This window comes from Sebastes fasciatus, chromosome 16 (genome assembly GCF_043250625.1).
Source record: "Sebastes fasciatus isolate fSebFas1 chromosome 16, fSebFas1.pri, whole genome shotgun sequence".
Classification (NCBI taxonomy): domain Eukaryota; kingdom Metazoa; phylum Chordata; class Actinopteri; order Perciformes; family Sebastidae; genus Sebastes; species Sebastes fasciatus.
The window spans coordinates 31,689,674-31,705,513 of record NC_133810.1 but is presented as its reverse complement, the minus strand read 5'-3'; the positions used below and the strand labels follow the sequence as shown (position 1 = coordinate 31,705,513).

Here is a 15,840-nt window from a genome sequence, read left to right as displayed (position 1 = left end):
CATGTGCGCCTCACTTGCGCCCTGGAAGAGCAAAGTTATGAACCAAAACAAATACACTTGATTGATTTGATGTTCTTCTTCTCTCCTTCAATAATCACAATTCTAACAGAGATAAGAACAGTAGAATTCAGACACCACATGTTTCAACATGTGCTGCACACAGTGTTGTGAAAAAATATACAAAAATGATTAGTAAAATATGTAAAAAAAATATTGAAAAATACTCAAAAACTGTTAAAAAAAATATGGTAACGTGTCTGAAAAAATATGTGAAAAAAATCTGAAAAATCTGTATAAAATATTGAAAAATATCCTATTAGTGCTCTTAAAATCTGGGTAAATGTCTGAAAAATATGTAAAATATCCAAAACAAAACGCGTTTTGCTGCTGTGTGGCACAAAAGAGAGGAACTGCAGTTATTTCATGATGGTTACGGCTGTCAGTTGTTGCCAACAACACAACATTAAACTTAAAAATTAAAAATAAAACATTATTAAAAATTGTTAAATTAAAAGAATAAAAATAAATATGAAAAATTAATTAAAAATTAAAAAATAATAATTAATAATTAAAAAATTAAAAAATTAAAAATTAATAATTAAAAATTAAAAAATAAAATATAACAAAAATTAAAAAATAAAAAAAATAAATGAAATAAAAAATAACTTCAACTGGAATTTAAAAACGCATTTTGCTGCTCTCTGGCACAAAAGAGAGGAACTGCAGTTATTTCATGATGGTTACGGCTGTCAGTTGTTGCCAACAACACAACATTAAACTTAAAAATTAAAAATAAAACATTATTAAAAATGTTAAAATAAAAAATTGAAAAAAAATAAAAAGTAAAAACCATCATGAAATAACTGCAGTTCTTCTCTTTTGTGCCGCACAGCAGCAAAACGCGTTTTTAAATTCCAGCCGAACAGAAAACAGTCACTGCCGCTTCACAAAGCGCTCAGACCCGTCTGAGTTCAGAGCGCTGTGATGTCATTATTCCTCTCTAACGAACACAAAGGTGAGTTTTCCTGGTGGAGTCTGGTGGAAGCGAACCGTTAGAGGAGGCGGAAGTGACGTACTTACGGGTGAAATGGTGGAGACACACAACGTCATTGATTCTCCCTCGAAGCTTCATGTTGAGCTGTGACGTAGTGACGTAGTGACGTGACGGGAACTTTAACGGTGAAGCTGCTGAGCTGAGAACTTCTTCTTCTTCTTCTTCTTTGGTGTTTATTGTTGGTTGGTAAACCAGCTTAGAGGTGCATTACCTCCACCTGCTGGACTGGAGGTGGAGCAGGAGATAGGCAGGAAAATAAAAAAAAATAAAAAAATAATAAAAAAAAATGAATAATTATTAATAATAATAACAATAATAATAATTATTAAATTATCTCCATTATTCCTGTTGTCCTTAAGTAATTAATTAGAAGATTGTTTACTTTCTTAAAGGTCTTTCCTAGCAGATTGTAATATTTCCATCATCTACTCCTGTGGAGCAGTAGATAGGCAGGGAAAATAATAATAATAATAATAATAAAATATCTGTTGTTTCAAAATGAACAAAAAAACAATGAATATAATATTGACAAAAATAATAATAATAATAATAAAATAAATAAATAAATTAAAAAAAAGAACAAAAACAATAAAATAAAAATGTATAATTATTAATAATAATAATAATAATGAAATTCTCTCCATTATTCCTGTTGCCCTTTAAGTAATTAATTAGAAGATTGTGTTCTTTCTTAGAGGTCTTTCCTAGCAGATTGTAATATTTCCATCATCTACTCCTGATAGCAATTCCCTTCTTTCTTTGTCATATTTGCTGCACTCTATAAGAACATGCTTGACAGTTTCTGGTTTATTACAGTGCGTGCATAGTCCAGTTGGGTGCTTACCTATTCTATGGAGTGTTTGGTTTAATCCTGTATGTCCTATTCTCAGACGGGTAATGACCATTTCTTTGGATGTGGTTCAGATCTTCACTGGTTAACCCAGGGCTCAGCAACCTTTACTATCAAAAGAGACATTTTAGGCAAAAGAAAAATATATATAAAAACTGTCTGGAGCCGCAAAACATGTGATCATTGTGATGAAGGTAACACAGTTTATAGTCTAAGTATATAGTATATAAGTCTAATGCAGTGAGGGCCAAAGAGACAATGTACTACAGAGTATTAGGGCCACATTGAGGGAAAAAACATCTGAGATTTACAGAATAAAGTCGGAATATTACGAGAATAAAGTCATAACTTCATGAGAAAAAAAGAAAATATCACGTAAAATAACTACTTTATAATATTATGACTTTATTCTCTAAATCTCAGATTTATTTTTCTTCCTCAATGTGGCTCTAATACTCCGTCGTACCATAGACCTACAACAATGATCAATAAAAACTTAAATGTAAACAAAAAAAACAGCTTTTCATTTCCATTTTTTAAAAATCAACAGGGAGCCGCTGGAGAGGAGCTGAAGAGACGCATGTGGCCCCGGAGCCGCAGGTTGCTGACCCCTGGGTTAAACCAATAACACAGAACACTAATATTACCCCTCCTGCCATTATTATATTACACCACACTACAATACAATTATTGACCAGTTGGATTGGTTTACACACATAAGATGCATTACTCCTAAAACAATTACAGTTTATTATACATGTACTGTATGTTATATACTCATAATATACATTATATGATATATTATATAGATATAAATGGATTACATGGTAATATATATATTTTGTCATTGTTTATAGTCATTCCCAACAGCCTTTACTGGCTCTAAATACAGAATATCACAGATCACATGGTTCAGATCATATCTGCCTGTTTTACACTCTTTGACCACCAGGTGGTTTCGTGCACATGAAGCCTCCAGAAATGAAATGAACCCTTTAACGAACCAATTTGCTGGAAAACTTCAACTGAGACGGGAACTTTAACGGTGAAGCCGCTGAGCTGAGAACTTCTTCATCACTTTGACTTCAGGCGGAAGAGGAGAACAGTAGCATTCACACACCACATGTTTCACCATATGCTGCACACAGTTTTGGGAAAAAAAATTATCCAAAAATTATTAGAAAAATATGTGAAAAATATCCTAATATTGTTCTAAAAATCTGGGAAAATGTTTGAAAAGATATGTGAAAAAAATCCAAGAAATGTGTAAAATATCCGAAATATCGTGTGAAAAATATGAAATATGTGAAAACTAAACATCTATTTGTAAAGGGAATTTTCTACAAGCTAAAAGCATGAAAAAACATTCAGAAATATGTGAAAAATATCCGAAAAATGTGAAGATTATTAGTGAAAAATATCCTCAAAACTTACAAAAATTATTAGTAAAATGTGAAAAATATCCGTTTTTTTTTTTTAAATATGTAAAACATATCCGAAAAAAAATCAAAAAATTATAATTAAAATATGTGAAATAAATATTGAAAAATATCCAAAAATTGTTCGAAAAATCAGAGAAGATGTCTGAAACTAAACACACGACAAAGCTGTGGAAAGGAAACCAGTAGCGACGGTGTGAGTCGGCCAATGCAACCGGTTGTTCTGTTTTATAAAGCAACTGCTTTATTTCTTAAGACACAACATGACATTTATCTGGAAGATGCTTTTGTCCAAAAACGACATACAATTTAAGTCAATTTAAAGTTTCAGTAGGCAACAATATTTTTGGCATCATTGGGAAAAAAATCCCATAATAACCTTTCAGCATATTGTGATTCAATTGTCCTGAGAGAAAACTAGACTTCTGCTCCTCCTCATGGCTCTGTTTTCAGACTTTAGTAAATCTAGCTCATGACGGGAGACTTTGACCAATCACAGGTCAGTTCAGAGAGAGAGAGCGTTCTTATTGGCTGTGCTCCGGCTGGTGGGCGGGGCTTGGTATCTCCTCAACTTGATCACTACAAGATGATTCTGAGAACATGTGAGGAGAGAAATAGACATTACAGAAACAGAATATTAATTCATATGTGAAAATATGATTTGTGGCTTCTGGACGCCGACAGTAACGTTAATATTACCGTTGCTTAGCAGCGGCGTTCTCACCACTTAACCACTTGAACGCCACGCACACATGGTGTACACGACTTCCCGTGTTGTAAACACGAGCTCACCAGTTTCACCTGAAGGCACCATCTGTTCCAGATAAGAGAACAAAGTCTTGTCGTTGCCTTTAAAAGGTCTTTGTCCACACTGTTAATTACAGTTGTTGCATTAGAACAACTGTCACAGACAAGAAGCTCCTATCTGTGTTTCAGTTGCGGTCTCGTTTAATAACAGCATCTGTCTGTTCTAGTTCATGTTTGCAGACACCATCTCTTAATGGAATAGTTTCACTGCTCAACATCCATCCAATGAGTCCAACTTTGGTTCCATCACAGTGTGAAATGAAATCTTTATTGTAGGCACAAGTTACAGAAGGTCTACTGACGAATGAAATGACCAAACAACCAAAAACCCAGCAGCGAAAAAGGAGCACGTTATTATCACGTTAACTAATTAAAACTTAATTAATAGCTTCCAAAAATGATCAATAAGAAGGCAGTCCCAAAACATATAGGAATGTCAGGAGCTCTCTATCGCAGGTCTTCATCACCGACAACACATCGGAAGTTATCCCAAGTAAATGATTATAAAATGTTGAAACCAAACAAGAGCTTGAAAATGAATTCACTTTTCCTCCAAACTTCAGTGAATCACCTTCAGAGTGAAAGTCCACGCAGGCTTCCACGACGGGATTTATCATTTAAAGATAACAATAAGTGATGTGAGTCTCTGAAACAGCCAGATATTATAGAGATTCATCATCACACTCCAGCTTCTTGCTTTTGCTTCAGCCTAAGATCTGAACACCCACGGATCCACCTTACGGAGAGCAGCGATCAGAACTGAGCTGGCTTCAGTTCCCTTTAGTCGCACCGTGTCGATCAGGTCTCGTGCTTTATCTCTCTTGGTTTTTGTTCTGATTGACTGCATTTCACCATCGCTTATGACGCGACGCTGAAAGAGTTCATCCAGAAGCTTGTTCAGATTAGGATCAGACATTCCCTCTACAAACTTTGTTCGAACCAACCGCAGCCTCTCCTCTGGTGAGACGCTGTCCTCTGCTGGGACGCTGTCCTCTGCTGGGACGCTGTCCTCTGGTGGGACGCTGTCCCCTGGTGGGACGCTGTCCTCTGGTGGGACGCGGTCCTCTGCTGGGACGTTCCTCAGACGGATTTCCATTGTTAGATCTGGGAGATAACCGGGGAAAACAACAACAATGACTTTTAAAGAGCAATTCAACTGAAATGAAACGTCATGTTTCTGTACAGCAACATGTCTGCTCTGTAAATCAGTTGTTTTGTGTTCAAAATCAGAAACCAAAAGGGAGACACTCATATTTTATATGTTTTGGTTTCATGATTCTTCTCTGTGGTGAGTGCATGTTCTCCCCGTGTCGTCTTTGTTTTGGCCGACAAGTCGCACTTGAACACACCGTAAAGACGACAGCCGGCGGTCAGTTAGCTCGTACGTTCTGCTCCTGGCGAGAGGAAATAACTCTCCACACCAGCAGGCGGCGGTAGTCTGTATCCATCACTCAGAAAGGGAAACAGGAGGAGCGAGGACGGAGGATATACAAGCCGTTGTTATGATACATACATGAAACAAAGGGGACCATTTTCACACTGCTCTCACTCACCACTTAGCTTCATTCCAGATGTTCATGTCGCTGTGAGAATATGGTACCGTCGGGTATCCACATGGTGACGTGGGTAGAGTAGTGTAACGTAATGTGTTCGTAGCAAATGAGAAATAATCCTGATCTCAAAACTGATCAAAATAATAAAAGGTAATCTTTACCTGTCAGACACACTTCACGTCTCCAGACGTGGTCTGTCCTCTCTTGAGCCTTGACCGTCAAAGTCACTTTCTCTGGGATTGTAGTCATCAAAACTTCAAATGTGGGATGATAATTTGGTCCATAATCTGAGTCAAATGGTTCACACTGAAAACCAGAAGCATCATTTTCAGTCTGGTTAAAATGTTTATCTGGTACTTTCTTAATTGTGAATCTATTTTCAACATGCAGCCAAAATTATATTGATGATAATTCTGCGACTTGACTCACATCAGGTTGTATTGTGAAGCTCCCAGGTTCACAGTGGAGACTGTAACTTTGACCAAAGTTGAAAAGACACTTGGCAGGGTTCGGGATGTACGTAGCACGTCCTTGTCGGGCCTTAACCTTCAGAAACAGAACATTTTTAATATGCCGTTTATGCTCATATTGTCGAGTACACTTAAAAACAACAAATGTTGACCAAAGTGCCTCACAGAGCGATGAGAATCAGAATGAAATAAAACACAGAAATAATTAAGAGGATGCAAGTAAATTAATAAAAGTGTAGAATAAATAATTCTGGATTAAAATCCCCAAAACATGACAGCATCCAATAAATAAATAAAAACAGTGTGTGACCAGTCTTCAAGGTGACTACTGACAGACTAAAGAAAAGAGACGGGTCTTAAGACAGGTTTGAAGTTATCAACGGAGGAGGAAGATGTAATGGTGAGGGGGAAACTGTTCCTCCATTCAGGGCCAACAACCTAAAGAGCCCAATCAGCCCGGGATTCTAACTGGGAGCGTGGAGTCAGCAGATCTGAGGGGTCTGGAGGTGGAATAGGGGAACTGGTTTCAGTCCATACAGAGCTTTAAAAAGAAATCAAAGTATCTTAAAATCAACTCTGTCCTTCACTGGTAACCAGTGAATAGAAGCCAACACACCAGTGCAGGGAGATATGGTCTCTCTTCCTGCTGCCGGTAATGAGTCATTTTAAACCAGACAGGCTGTCTGGCTGGAAGAAATAAAAGCATGAACTATGATCCTTTTCAGACAGGAAGGATTTGAATTTTGTGAGATCTTTTGTTGATCAGATTTTAAACCTGAATCAAAGATAACAAAGATGAACCCAGATTTCTTGGGTGGGAATTGACATTCAATGACAGAGGCCCAAGAGGGTTGATTGTGGTGTCTGCAGGGCCAAAAATAAGGACCTGAGTTTTATTCTGGTTTAGTTGCAGGAATCTTTTTGCCACGGAGCATTTTGCATCCTTAATGCACTTCACAAGGGAGTAAGAACGGCACGGGTCACCAGGGCTGCAGTCCAAAAGTCAAAAAATGACGTCCTGACGTCTTTTCCTGACCACTTCTCCTTGACCTCGATGGAAACATCATGAGATCAAGGAAAGATGAGAAGGAGAATTCAGAAGGACTTAGGAAAAGACAACCATGGTGTTCAGAGAATCTGACTGCTCTTTCACTTTAGGCTCCGTCATTATGATGCGACGGCGGCGAATGTTAATGACGCAGGTCTGCTGTGATGAAACTACGTAGTGTGGACCCGGCATCAATCAGTTCTAACAAAGGCTGATCTGTCTTGGGGGGTAAGAGGACAACCACTGAAGAGCATGTCCCTCTTATCCAACACCACTGATGCAACAAGTGTGTCGCAGCAATGTGCATCACTTTTTACTGTCCCCTGGAAACAGTTTCCCTCGTCGTCTGTGCTTCTTGCAGCAGCTTTCTGTATTTGGTTGTTTCCCTATTTACAGGATTTGTTGTCAAATTGGTGAAGATGTTTTCTTAATTTGCTTGTAAAACACAATTAAATTTAGTCTATTTGCTTGTGTTCTATAAAAGTTGCAGTTTGTTGAGCTCTCATGGCCACCGTACCTTTAGACCGCTGTTTACTATTTACACCACCTGGTGGAAGGATCACGAATGACAATGGCAGACAGAAAGGCAGCTCCGAGAGCAAAACACAGAAGAAGGAAAAACTAAAAACAAAAGCACAATCTGAAGATTTACAGTTCACATTGATTTAGATTCCTACCACAGCATGAGGTTCATAAATAAAAGAAGCAATGTGTGACTGACAGGAATCATCTTTGTGGAAATAGCTGAGTTCTGGCTGATGATCAGCACATATGACAGATGGATTTACCTCGGTTACATCGACGTTGTTGGTCAGCAGTAAGACATTGAGTACTTGTTGTGTTCTGGTGGGCGGTCGGAGGAACAGCAGAACTTGGCCCTTTATCGGCCATATGAGATTCTGAATCCTAAGAATCGGATCCCAGATCAGGCCAAAGGCAGAGAGGTGAGAGATCTTCACAACCACATGAGTGTCTGTAATCTCCAGCGGCTCCAAGATGCTCATTCCATCATCAGAGATGTGAGCGACAGACAACAGGCCGTCACAGAGCAATGCTGTGAAAGCAAAGAGCTGTTAAACTTTTGTTTTAATGCTAACAGGTTCATCTACCCAATTCATTTCTTACCACTTGCCACAATCTATTGCCTCTAACTCTGGAGCATCCCGAGGATGTGCCACTTCACCTCTATTCTTTACCTCCTATTTTTGAATTCATTATTATTTTACTGTTCCACGTGTGATCTGTGTGGATGTGTGCATTTAGCGTTGTGCATAAAATCCATTACATTTACATTTATATATATATATTTTCACACGTCACCGAATGCAGCTAATCTCAACAAAGTTCACATTAATAAACATTTTTTGCAATTTTACTGATTACTTTTGAACAATGTCTTTACCTTCCTTTGTGTCACAGTGTTGGAGGCGGAGCTGACGGAGAGCAGCATCCTCAGAACACTTGATGTTGAACAGCGGCCCAGCAGCCATTTTGCCAGCTGATTGGAGGAGGCTCTCATCCCATTGGACGGTCCTGTACTGTAGCTCCGCCTCCTGAGCCATGACAAACACCAGTCCAGTCAAAGCACACTGGAACACACCTGGACCAGGACACCTGAAGCTGTAGGACAAAGAGGGCCAAACTGATATAACCAGCATTTATTGGCCTGTTAGTCTCTCTCTTTTAGTCGAGGCCTCAGCAAGGAAACGAGGTCGGTTGGGATATGACATGCTTTCTTTAAAGTTGGTGGGACATATCACCACCATCCACATCTTTATCTGTGCTTATAAACTGGAGCCAAACAGCTCCATGTTGAAATCTAATTTCTGATGTTGAGGTTGAACCACGGCCTGCTCCTGGGCAGGATGCTAGCGCAGAGTTAGTTAGTTTGCTGCCACCTCAACCCAAACCTGTTGAAGGAAAAACAGAATCCTTTTTAAGAGGCAAAGCCTGTTTTAAAAAGAACGTTATCACTTATGTATCATCAGGGTTGCATCTGTTGACCTTGACAGATGAGACTTAACACCCTTCAGGGTTGGTGATATGTTAAAATCAACATATTAATGAAGACATTATTACAATATTGGTATGTATGTCCATATATCATATAAAGTAGTCAAAATAATCTTGAATGCATCCTGAGCCTAAACACAAATTATTATGATATATTAGGGCTGTCAATCGATTCAGATATTTAATTGCGATTAATCGCATGATTGTCAATGATTAATCGCAAATTAATCACATTTGTCAAGTATTTAATACTTTTATCAACATGGGAGTCAAGGAACCCCTTTGAAAATGGACATGACAATTTTTTCCTCTCCAAAATGTAGCTTAAGTTTGGAGCGTTATTTAACCTCCTTCATGACGAGCTAGTCTGACATGGTTGGTACTGATGGATTCATCAGGTTTTAGAGTTTCATATGAGCCCACTACAACCTCTGAAAGATCGATTGCATTAATGCGCTAAAGAAATTAGTGGCGTTAAAACGGTTTTGCGGTAACTTCGACAGCCCTACTATATATTATTCTTTCTTTATGGGGATTTTTAGTTCTCTATATCTATAGAATATGATATGCCTTTGGGCTGAAACTATTCAGATATACCAACTTGCTGTTCAATGTGCCTTACATTAGATTATGTTCTATATACAGCAAGGCCTCGTCTATTACAGGGTTCCTACACATTTTACATTTCAAAGACTTCCAGACCACTCCGTAGATTTTTCAGCGGCGCTCTATTGGTGTTGTTCATTCCTTATTAAACTCTCATCATTTGGAACCTTCCACTTAGTGAAGGATTCAGTGGGAGGAAGACGTGGGGACACAGTTTCCTGATGAAGTTTAGAAGAAGGCTTCAGATAGGGTACATTCCTCTTTAATCTCCTGACGACATACAATTATCCAGGTCAAAGGTTTCACACCGTCTCCACTGGTCTAAAGTAAAGCTGGCCAAGTCCATGTCTGGTGTGGATCCTGTGTGTGACCGATGCAGGCTAGCACCAGCCACCCTGTCACACTGAGTTGGTTTTGTCCAAAACTAAATATAGTTTCTGGCAATCAATATTACACACTCTGGGTCCAGAGTTTATACGATTACCTGTATGGAGATCCAGCTGTCTGCTCAGGTGAGAAGGGTGTTGGAGCCTGGAATCAAAAAAGGAAGAGAATTAGTTATTTTAATAGAAATACCAACTTGTCTTAGTGTTTAATAAAGTGATGAAATACTAGAGCCACACTGTCAATACTCAACTCAAGCACCCTGTATGAGTCAGAGAGGAAATGACTTCAATGGAGTGACAGTGTGAGGTGTGTTAGAGAAGACTACACAGAAGGACAACTACACCAAGAACATGGCTCTCAATAATCACCATGTATTTAGCTCCTCATTTACTAACACACCAGATCCAGTACCAGCACCAGTACCAGTACCAGTACCAGTACCAGTACCAACACCAGTACCAGCACCAGTACCAGCACCAGTACTAGCACCAGTACCAGCACCAGTACCAGCTCCAGTACCAGCACCAGCACCAGTACCAGCACCAGTACCAGTACCAGTACCAGCACCAGTACTAGCACCAGCACCAGTACCAGCACCAGTACCAGCACCAGTATTAGCACCAGTACCAGTACCAGCACCAGTACCAGCACCAGTACCAGCACCAGTACTAGCACCAGCACCAGTACCAGTACCAGCACCAGCACCAGTGCCAGCACCAGTACCAGCACCAGTACCAGCACCAGTACCAGCACCAGTACCAGCACCAGTACCAGCACCAGTACCAGCACCAGCACCAGTACCAGCTCCAACACCAGCACCAGTACCAGTACCAGCACTAGCTCCAGCACCATCACCATCACCAGTACCACCTCCAACACCAGCACCAGCTCCAGCTCCAGCACCAGCTCCAACACCAGTACCAGCACCAACTCCAGCACCAGCTCCAGTACCAGTACCAGCACCAGTACCAGCACCAGTACCAGCACCAGTACCAGTACCAGCACCAGTACCAGCACCAGTGCCAGCACCAGTACCAGCACCAGCACCAGTACCATCACCAATACCAGCACCAATACCAGCTCCAGCACCATTACCAGCACTAGTATCAGTACCACCTCCAACACCAGCACCAGCTCCAGCACCAGCTCCAACACCAGTACCAGCACCAACTCCAGCACCAGTACCAGCACCAGTACCAGCACCAGTACCAGTACCAGCACCAGCACCAGTACCAGTACCAGCTCCAACACCAGCACCAGTACCAGTACCAGCACCAGCACCATCACTATCACCAATACCAGCACCAATACCAGCTCCAGCACCATTACCAGCACTAGTACCAGTACCAGTACCACCTCCAACACCAGCACCAGCTCCAGCTCCAGCACCAGCTCCAACACCAGTACCAGCACCAGTACCAGCACCATTACCAGCACCAGTACCAGTACCAGCTCCAGTACCAGCACCTGCCAGTGACGAGAGCTCAGAGGCCCAGTTTAGTAAATAAATGATAGTTCAGTGATCTTCACTCCACACTATTAACTTCTGCAGGTGAATGCAGTCTAAGTCATTAAATGAATGTCTGCCTGCAGGTGTAATACACTACAGTTCTTCAGCGGGAGATCCTTGATAAATGTCCAAGTAAAGTCCTCCATGGTTCATACTGGAGGATTTCACACCGTACAACTGCTCCTTTCTCACCTTTTCCTCGTCCTCAGGTAGCTTTATTCCCTCATTCAGTTTGACATCTGAGTCACCTGAAAGTGAAAGAGAAAAAATGAATATTGTTCAAATAGACGTGATCTTAACATCTGGAACAAAGATGGAACTGAGTAACAGCTTTGTTGTACAATGAGGACATTCTCATTTTAAGATCAGATGTGAATGTACAATAGTTTGATGAATGGGGGAAGTTGTTTCAATACTCACATTCTTTGTGTCTGGCAGCTCTGTAGTCCTTCATGTTGATCCTGTAGAGATCAACACAGTCAGAAAAGTTATAGAACAAGTTTAAAATAATTGTCCGTTCTTTGAGTTAGCATCAATCTATCAGAATGAAATGCTTCTCATCATATCTGCACCATGAAGACTACAACTGACTGCTGACAATCATGTTCTGGTCCTACATTAAAGGAAAGAACTAGTCATTAGTCTAGATCCAACACACATCAAAAGAAAACACAACTAACTACACTTTTCACTCGACTGTAAATTCACACGTCTGTAACAACATTGCTGACTGACTGTAAAATGTTGCTTTGCATTATCAGCTGGCTTTTTGTCGGTTCCCAGTAGAGATACCTTGAATCCCAGTAGAAGGACCTCTGGTAATTTGGCTGTGAGGGTTCTCATCCTTGTTGCTGCACTAGCAACTCTTAAGCTTTGTTTGTACTGACGTGAGACGCCGTGGCGAGGGCCTGCGTAGATGGCGAGCACGCTACGAGCATACACAGAGGCGTTTATGCTCAGAGCGTTGTTCGCTGCAGTATGCTCCGAAACGCCATGAGGCGTACAAACAAGATATCAAGTGGATCAGCAAGAAGTCAACGAGTGGTACCGGAGAGGAGAGTAGGTTGCCTGGCAACAGTAGTAAACACCGACGTACGTACCGCCAAACATTACATCTGTGTACTGTAATTATTACTGTGACCTCCTGACCTCTTAGTCTAATGACTTCCTGTCTCTCGGTGCTTCCCCTCGGGTCGCCGCTCTTTACATCAGACCTTTTTATCTTTAACAAAACCATCTCTCAGATTCTTTCACAGCCTGCAGCAGAAAACCTCTTTTTACCCAGAGTGAGGAATATTTCATTATTATAATATTTAATGACATGTGACTGTCTCTGTGGTCATGTGACTGTCCCCATGGTCATGTGACTGTCTCTGTGGTCATGTGACTGTCTCTGTGGTCATGTGACTGTCCCCACGGTCATGTGACTGTCTCTGTGGTCATGTGACTGTCCCCATGGTTATGTGACTGTCTCTGTGGTCATGTGACTGTCTCTGCGGTCATGTGACCGTCCCCGTGGTCATGTGACTGTCTCTGTGGTCATGTGACTGTCTCTGTGATCATGTGACTGTCTCTGTGGTCATGTGACTGTCCCTGTGGTCATGTGACTGTCTCTGTGATCATGTGACTGTCCCCGTGGTCATGTGACTGTCTCCGTGGTCATGTGACTGTCCCTGTGGTCATGTGACTGTCTCTGTGGTCATGTGACTGTCTCTGTGGTCATGTGACTGTCTCTGTGGTCATGTGACTGTCTCTGTGGTCATGTGACTGTCTCTGTGATCATGTGACTGTCTCTGTGGTCATGTGACTGTCTCTGTGATCATGTGACTGTCCCCGTGGTCATGTGACTGTCTCTGTGGTCATGTGACTGTCTCTGTAGTCATGTGACTGTCTCTGTGATCATGTGACTGTCCCCGTGGTCATGTGACTGTCTCTGTGGTCATGTGACTGTCCCTGTGGTCATGTGACTGTCTCTGTGGTCATGTGACTGTCTCTGTGGTCATGTGATCGTCCCCGTAGTCATGTGACTGTCTCTGTGGTCATGTGACTGTCTCTGTGGTCATGTGACTGTCCCCACGGTCATGTGACTGTCTCTGTGGTCATGTGACTGTCCCCATGGTTATGTGACTGTCTCTGTGGTCATGTGACTGTCTCTGCGGTCATGTGACCGTCCCCGTGGTCATGTGACTGTCTCTGTGGTCATGTGACTGTCTCTGTGATCATGTGACTGTCTCTGTGGTCATGTGACTGTCCCTGTGGTCATGTGACTGTCTCTGTGATCATGTGACTGTCCCCGTGGTCATGTGACTGTCTCCGTGGTCATGTGACTGTCCCTGTGGTCATGTGACTGTCTCTGTGGTCATGTGACTGTCTCTGTGGTCATGTGACTGTCTCTGTGGTCATGTGACTGTCTCTGTGGTCATGTGACTGTCTCTGTGATCATGTGACTGTCTCTGTGGTCATGTGACTGTCTCTGTGATCATGTGACTGTCCCCGTGGTCATGTGACTGTCTCTGTGGTCATGTGACTGTCTCTGTAGTCATGTGACTGTCTCTGTGATCATGTGACTGTCCCCGTGGTCATGTGACTGTCTCTGTGGTCATGTGACTGTCCCTGTGGTCATGTGACTGTCTCTGTGGTCATGTGACTGTCTCTGTGGTCATGTGATCGTCCCCGTAGTCATGTGACTGTCTCTGTGGTCATGTGACTGTCTCTGTGGTCATGTGACTGTCCCCGTGGTCATGTGACTGTCTCTGTGGTCATGTGATCGTCCCCGTGGTCATGTGACTGTCTCTGTGGTCATGTGACTGTCTCTGTAGTCATGTGACTGTCTCTGTGATCATGTGACTGTCTCTGTGGTCATGTGACTGTCTCTGCGGTCTCTCAGTGAACAGTTGTAGAGATGTCTTTACAGGTGAAGCTGCTCGGCCAGTCTTCCCTCGAAGGCGTCCATGTTGAAATGAAAGACGGCGCACGCAGTCGGCGCGTGGTTACAAAATCCACAACTAGCGGAGCCTTCCCACACCACGCAAAAGAAAAAAGCTAAGCGGTCCTACGACAGTTCTGATCAACTCGGTAAGTCAACCCAGGGTTTCTCAGTCTGGCTGTGAGCGCGTTCACATAGAAGGGGCGGGGTTTGTAGCACATGACCAATCAGAGACACGGACCAGTCTACGGTCAGCAGAGCGGCACACTTTACAAACGCATACTAGACAAGTTAAACACATAATCCAGACTAGAATTAACACAGTTTAAACTGCCAAATGCAGGAAGGACGCATACGAGATGAGGACTAAATCCACAGTCTTGTTGTGTGTAAAATAACCTGTAACGTTGATCTTAAACTAATCGGAGGCTTCAGCAGTCTGAGTTAGATGTATTAGGGCTGGGTGACTTGGACAAAATCAAATATCACAATATTTTTTTGGGTAAATGACCAATAATAGAACAGCTAGAACAGTCTGGTAAGTTCAGAAAATGACATCACTTTACTGTAATTTAGCCTTTAAAACCAGGAGGAGACAACACTTATGCCATATCACGATATTACTAGGGCTGTCAATCCATTAAAATATTTAATCATGATTAATTACAAATGAATCACACATTTTTTATCCGTCCAAAATGTACCTTAAAGGGAGATCTGTCAAGTATTTAATCCTCTTATCAACATGGGAGTGGACAAATATGCTTTTTTATGTAAATGTATGTATATATTTATTATTGTAAATCAATTAACAACACAAAACAATGACAGATATTGATCCAGAAACCCTCACAGGTACTGCATTTAGCATAAAACAATATGCTCCAATCATAACATGGCAAACTGCAGCCCAACAGGCAACAACAGCTGTCAGTGTGTCAGTGTGCTGACTTGACTATGATTTGCCCCAAACTGCATGTGATTATCATAAAGTTGGCATGTCTGTAAAGGGGAGACTCGTGGGTACCCATAGAACCCATTTACATTCACACATCTGGAGGTCAGAGGTCAAGGGACCACTTTGAACATGGACATGACAGTTTGGAGCGTTATTTAACCTCCTTCATGACCAGCTAGTCTGACCTGGTTGGTACCGATGGATTCATCAGGTTCTCTA

At 41.5% G+C, this 15,840-nt stretch overlaps 1 protein-coding gene and 1 pseudogene across 1 annotated transcript in view; both read right to left on the bottom strand.

Moving 5' to 3' along the window:
- Window positions 1-15,840, bottom strand: part of LOC141752673 (protein NLRC3-like) — a 782,294-nt gene that overhangs the window by 714,372 nt on the left and 52,082 nt on the right. The gene's annotated exons all lie outside the window — the stretch shown is intronic.
- On the bottom strand, window positions 4,392-13,473 carry LOC141752687 (uncharacterized; annotated as a pseudogene).